Source organism: Meles meles, chromosome 4 (genome assembly GCF_922984935.1).
Source record: "Meles meles chromosome 4, mMelMel3.1 paternal haplotype, whole genome shotgun sequence".
Taxonomy (NCBI): domain Eukaryota; kingdom Metazoa; phylum Chordata; class Mammalia; order Carnivora; family Mustelidae; genus Meles; species Meles meles.
In genome coordinates, this window is record NC_060069.1 from 162,172,550 (window position 1) to 162,178,479 (window position 5,930).

General features: G+C 64.9%; 1 long non-coding RNA gene across 2 annotated transcripts; it reads right to left on the reverse strand.

Annotated features, from left to right (window-relative positions):
- Positions 1–1,601: 1,601 nt before the first annotated feature.
- Positions 1,602–5,164, reverse strand: LOC123940339. Of its 2 annotated transcripts, XR_006818066.1 has the most exons (4): positions 4,871–5,164; positions 3,621–3,787; positions 2,452–2,704; positions 1,602–2,075 (listed from the first exon to the last, which is right to left on the reverse strand). It is a non-coding gene; the product is annotated as an uncharacterized LOC123940339 (long non-coding RNA). The 2 variants fall into 2 exon arrangements; XR_006818065.1 differs by having other exon boundaries at positions 3,621–5,164.
- Positions 5,165–5,930: the final 766 nt, after the last annotated feature.

The following is a 5,930-nucleotide window of genomic DNA, read 5'->3' on the forward strand; positions in this document are numbered from 1 at the left end:
TCCTCTGGTTTCCAGGCCTCATCCCCGGCGCACCAGGCCCCAGTCCATGCCTTCCAGATCCGCGCCTCGGCGGGACCACAGTGATAGCCATTGTTGCTCCCCACAAGGCCCCGGCCTGCCCGTCCTCCCTCTCTCCGCCGCTGGTGACAATAGTACCATCAACCGCCGAACGTCCCAGCCCCTGCTGGCCACCAGACCCTCCTCCTGCCGACGGATGCTTTACAATGAATGCCCTCGGGGGGCTCCGCTGACCCCTCTCTGGAGCCCCCGGACCCGAGCCTCATGCCGTCAGATGCCGGTGATGGTTCGGGGCACCCGTGTCACGGTGACCAAGGGATAGCTCATGGCCAGGCAGGCAGGCGGGAGAACCAGACTCACAGTCTGGTCTTGGCCAGCCCAGGGCAGGGTGGGGACCCGGCTGCCGGAACACAAGGCCTGTTTACCAGGCGGGAGGACGCCAGCCACGGGCCTGCCGGGCCTGCGGGATCCACCCAGGGAATCACAATGGGCAGCTTGTGTCCCAGCCATCCTCCTGGGGCCACCGCGGGCCTGGCGCCGTGGACAAGGCGAGCCGGGGGTGAGGGGACGGGCAGGGAGCAAGCTCTGTGTCCTTGGCAAGGCCAGAGGCTCGCGCGTGCCTGCGGGTCAGTGGAGACAGTGCGGCCACAGTGGTGGCCTCAAACCGTCCACATCCTCCTTCTGGAAACTGGGAATGCGTTACCCTCCACGGCAAAGGGGACTTCAGGTCGCCAACTCCCTGACCCGAAGGCGGGAAGGTATCCTAGATCCTCCGGACGGGTCCTGGGCTGCCAGGGTCCCTTAACTGGGAGAGGCAGGAAGGAGCGTCAAGGTCAGAGAGAGGCTGGCTGGGAGTGGGGGGAGGACCACGAGCCGAGGTGTGGAGACGTTCCTAGAAGCTGGAGAGCAGACCCCCCGGAGCCTCTATGAGGATCCAGCCCCGCCCACACCTGCTTTTAGCCCCTTGAGACCCGGCGGGACCTCGGACCCAGGAGCCTGGAAGAGGAGACCTCTGTGTGCGTGAAGCCACCAAGCGTGTGGTCGCGGGAGCCATGTGGGAATGGGATTCTGCCCTCCACGGCGAGTCACCAGGAGGCCCTGAGCGCGTGGCGAGCACGTGGTGATTCCCCGCCTAAATCTCAAGGACAGTAACCTCCCCCAGGAGGGTCCAGGACCCTGCACGCAGGCCCTCCATGCCGCGGCTGTAAGCAGTAGGAGGGTGTCCCCGTGGCCAGGCCACCTCCTTCCTCCCCATGGCCTGGGCCCCGTACCCTGGCTCCTCCACTCGTGTGGGATAGGGCTTGTGGCTGGGGCAAAGGGGTGCACGGAGCCCGTGGGATGGGCAAGGGTGAAGAAGATGGGCTGGGGAGCCTGGGAAAGGGAGCGTGTCGCTGTAGGATAACCGAGGGTGTGGCGTAGGGTCCGACCAGGGCACCTGCACCTGCAGATCAACCGGGTTGCCGGTGAGCGGAGACACGGAGCCCGCCCGGCCCAGAGCTGCACGCCGGGGGGGCCAGCGGATCAGAGCCTCCGCGAGGAACCCAGGAGTAGCCAGGAGAAGCCTGCAAAGATGGGTTTTTTTTTTTCTTTTTTTAAAAGTTTCGATTTCCTTATTTTTTAAAATTTTTGTATCTTTTAAAAATTAGTTTCAGAGATAGAGGTCAGTGAGTCATCAGTCTTATATAACAGCCAGGGCTCATTCCATCCCGTGCCCTCCTTGATGCCCGTCCCCTGGTTACCCCGTCCCCCACGCCCTCCCCTCTGGCAGCCCTCGGTTTGTCTCCTATGATCGCGAGTCTCCTACAGTTTGTTTCCCTCTCTGATTTCGTCTTGTTTTCTTCCCCTCCCTTCCTTATGATCGTCTGTTTTGTTTCTTAAATCCCACATATGAGTGAGATCATGTGATCGTCGTCTTTCTCTGGTTATTTCGCTCGGCACAATACCGTCTAGTTCCATCCACGTCGTTGCAAATGGCAGGATTTCATTCTTTTTGATGGCCGAGTAATATTCCATTGTATATCCATACCGCATCTTTCTCCGTTCGAGATGAGGGTTTCCTACGAGGGCAGATGTGGAAGTGTTTGAGAAGCAGGGACAGGAGGAAGGGTGGCAGGCGCTGGGCGGGGGTCCCAGGGGACAGCTGCAGCCGGGGGTGGACACAGGGACAGAGGGAAGAACACTAGAGAGGGCCTCTGGGAGCAGAGGAGGGGTGCAGGGACCGTGACAGGAGGCGGTCAGGACCAGCAGGCCAGGCTGGTGGTTGTTGTGTGGCTGGACCCTGAGTGGGGCCCTCCTCAGCCCTACCAGGCACCCCCTGACTAGGAAGGGGGCGATCCCCATTTGGAGACAGCTGCTTCTGGGTATCTCAGCCCTACCAGTGTCCTGGGGTCACCACCCAGAGCAGCACATGCCGAGGGCTCAAACAACACTGACCTGGCGGTCTGAAACCAGGCGTTGGAGGGCCACGTTCCCCCAGAGGATGTTTGGGGACCATCCGATGACCCTCTCCCAGCTTCTGGTGTTGTTGGCCATTCTCGGGGTTCTCCAGTCTCAGCCTCCATCCTCACATGGCTTCCCGTGTGTCTGCGTGCCCTCTTCTGTCTCTGCTCAGGACACTCTCCGCGGATTTCGGGCCCGTCCCGCTCCAGCTTGCCCCGGTCTCAACTCGAGGACATCTGCAGAGACCCTGTTTCCAAATAAGGTCGCATTCAGAGCAGCGGGGTTAGGGTGTGGATGTATCTCTTTGGGGGACACAAGTCAACCCACAACATCATCCACACCCCAAAATGGATCCCAACAGCTGAGGGTCAGCCCTGGGGTCCACACACGGGGGTACTGGGAGGGAGCTTGTCCCTTGAGCCGATGTCTCCACGGGGGACCCAGTGCCCCTGAGAGCCTTCCCTCTCCTCCCACTGCTGGGGCTGGGCCAGCTCCCAGCCCAAGGTTCTCTGACCCCAGCCAGGAGGGGGTCTCTGACCCCCGCCTCTCCCAGCCCCCTCTCAAAGTGCCAAGGGCAGGTCAGCCACAGGGTAGAGGCCTGGTTCCGGGGGTCGCTGTGGGAGGTCCCTCCTGCTCTGTGGGCCTGGACCACGTGTCCGCAGGCCAAGGGACGTGGGAGGGACTCCTGGAGAGAAGGGCAGTGTCTGAGGGAGCTGCCGAGGCTGTGGGGACCCCCGCCCACCACAGTCCTGCTGGCCCGTGGGACCCTCCCACACAAGCCACTGGCTGCAGGGGCCCCGGGTCCCATGCAGAAGGCCTGTCCCCGGCTCCCATGAGTCACAGGCCTGGCGGGCCCCCGCCTGCCTCCCCGCCTAGCCCCGTGGGTGCAGGCCTTCTCCGGAGTTGTCCCTGGGACAGGGTCCTGAGTGGGGGGACCTGGGAACCGTCCGCAGAGGAGGCCCGGGGCCGGGGCAGAGCCCCCAAGGACAAGTCTGCCATTTCTCAGCCCGAGAGCCTGCGGCCCAAGTGGAGTCCGTGGGTCTGGCCCTGGCCCCGCAGCCTGGGAGTTCTCCTGGGGAGAAGCCGTCTTAGGACCCAACCAGCAGCGGGGAGATGGCGCAGAACCACTCGCCACGGAAAGCGCCCGGGGCCCACGGCCTCACCTGTCCCAGAGCCGCAGGCGGACAAGGACTTCCGTCCCACAGGGAGCCCTGCGTCCGGTCAAGGTCAGGGTGTGCGGGGGGTCACAGCGGTCACCGAGTGCTTCCCTGCATGGCCCATTGAGCCCAAGACCATCGCCTGGGAGGCCACGCCGCCATCCCTACAAGCACTGATCAGAGACGTGTCCTTTGGGGTCAAAGGGCTACGCCTCGCCACGCCGGAGGGAGACAGGCCGCTCCAGCCCAGGATCTCAGGTCTCCGCTCTGGCTTCCCTCTGCCTCTCCTGGGGTGCCTGGGGGCTCCTCTCATTGAGACCTGCTCCCCAGACTCCCAGATGCCTGCGGCAAGTGCCTGTCTGTCTGTCCCCAGGGACAGGCATGTCTGTCCTGCGGAGGGCACCAAGGCCGGGGCAGGAGGCTTGTCTGTCTCATAGTGCCTTAGGCGAGGGAGGGACAGAGGGCCACGCCGAGGCCCCTTCTGGGTGGCGGGCACCCCGGCCTGCCCAGCCGGATCCCCCACTGCTCCCAGGGTGTGGGCACCGACTCCCAGCACCCCCCCCCACCCACCCCCCCCGCCGCCGCTCTGCAGGGCTGGAAGGTCAGCACGTGCACGACTATTTGTGGACACACGCCCTTCCCACCTCCTGCCAGCCCTCCCGGGAGGCCTCGATCATGAGTCACCGGCGGCTCCGGGGTCAGGCAGAAGCAGCCTCGCCCATCCAGACTTGGGAGACCACACCCTGGCAAAGTGGGGCACCGACCCCGCCTGTGGCCTGGAGCGGGTCGCGAGGGAGGGGGACTTGGCCCCGCTGCTGGGCCCTGCCCCTGCTCTAGGCCGTCCAGACGGGGCCCCTCATGATGGCAGACTCGTCGCGGACTCCATCAGCTGTCCCTGCAGGCCGTGGGCGGGTCACGGTGACTGTGCAGCATCCAGCCAGGCCTTCTGATGTGTGGCTCTGTCCCAAGTGGCTCAGCTGTTGGGTTCCATGCCCAGGGCACCGGGTCCCAGGCCCAGGGCCCTGCTGACTGGGAGGAGCCAGGACAAGCCGGCCCTTGCCAAGGCCGCATCTCATGACGCGAAGCCCCCCCCCCACAGTCACAGGGCAAGGCAGGGGACAGTACGGTGGGGGGGTGGGGACAGCAGGGAGAGGAAAGGCCTCTCAGGGTCTGAGGTACTTGCTGGGACCAGGGCAGAGCCCCACAGTGGCATGGGAGTCCCTGGCAGTCGGGAGAACAGCTGCCCACATTCTTACCCCGGCCCTGCCCCCCGCCAAGCTTGGCCTGGGCGGGCGTCCGCTCGGACTCAGTTTCCTGATCTGGTCCTGAGGCACCAGGTTGGGTCCATTAAGTGACTTTCAGAGAGTCGTCTCCCGCGACCTGCGAGCGCAGCCTTCTGTGGAAAGAGCCGCTTTGCAGACAGGACTGAGGGAAGGGGCAGGACGAGATGCTTGTGGCTGGTGGGGGTCAGGGCTTCAGTCCAGTGATGGAGCAGAGCAGACGCGGACACACGGGGACAAGGCCGTGTGAGCTCCGAGGCACAGAGCAGAGCCGGGGAGCCAGGACACCGCACAGAGGCCCGGAGGCAGGCAGGAGCCCAGGGAGGAGCCGGTCGCGCCCACTCCTTGATTTGGACTCTGGCCTCCGGAGTCCGAAGGGAGAAGGGGAAGGGATTTCTGTGGTTGAACCCAGCCGGCTTGTGTCTCCGTGTTCCGGCCGCCTGGGGCAACAGAGCCCGTCCTCAGGGCAGGAGTGGGCGGGCTGCGGGCGGACACCCAGGCACAGGGTCTGCGGGGCTGCATGTCGGGAAGGGGCCCGGGCATGGCCCCGACCACCTCCAGACCTCGAGCCCTGCCTGGGAGGCGTCGGCCAACATGGGGGGCTTCCCAGTGACAGGCAGCCCGGGTCCCCCTCCCTCCCATCCTCACAGCGCAAGCCCCCGGCCAGTGTGAGCAGAGCCCAGGAAACCCCGGACCCCCACGTCAGCCTCTGAGGCGGGACCCCAGGAAGCACAGGCGACGGGGCTCCGAGACGGGTGCTCCTTTCCGGCGGGGGGCACCCGTGCTGCCTCCCTGCCGGGTCCGCACAGTCGCCTGGCAAGGGGGGGCCCCCCAAGGCCCCTCTGGCTGGGCTCTAGGATTTACGGAGGAGAGAAGCAGTGACCAGCTCTCCCTCTAAACAAGGACCTGGAGGCTTGAGGCACAGAGTGGATGAGTGCCAGGGGGAGGGTGGTGTCCCGTGTCCTCGGCACCCAGCCGGGCACTCGGCATCATGGACAGCACGTGGGGTTCGGCCTCTGACAACCACATTGTGGCT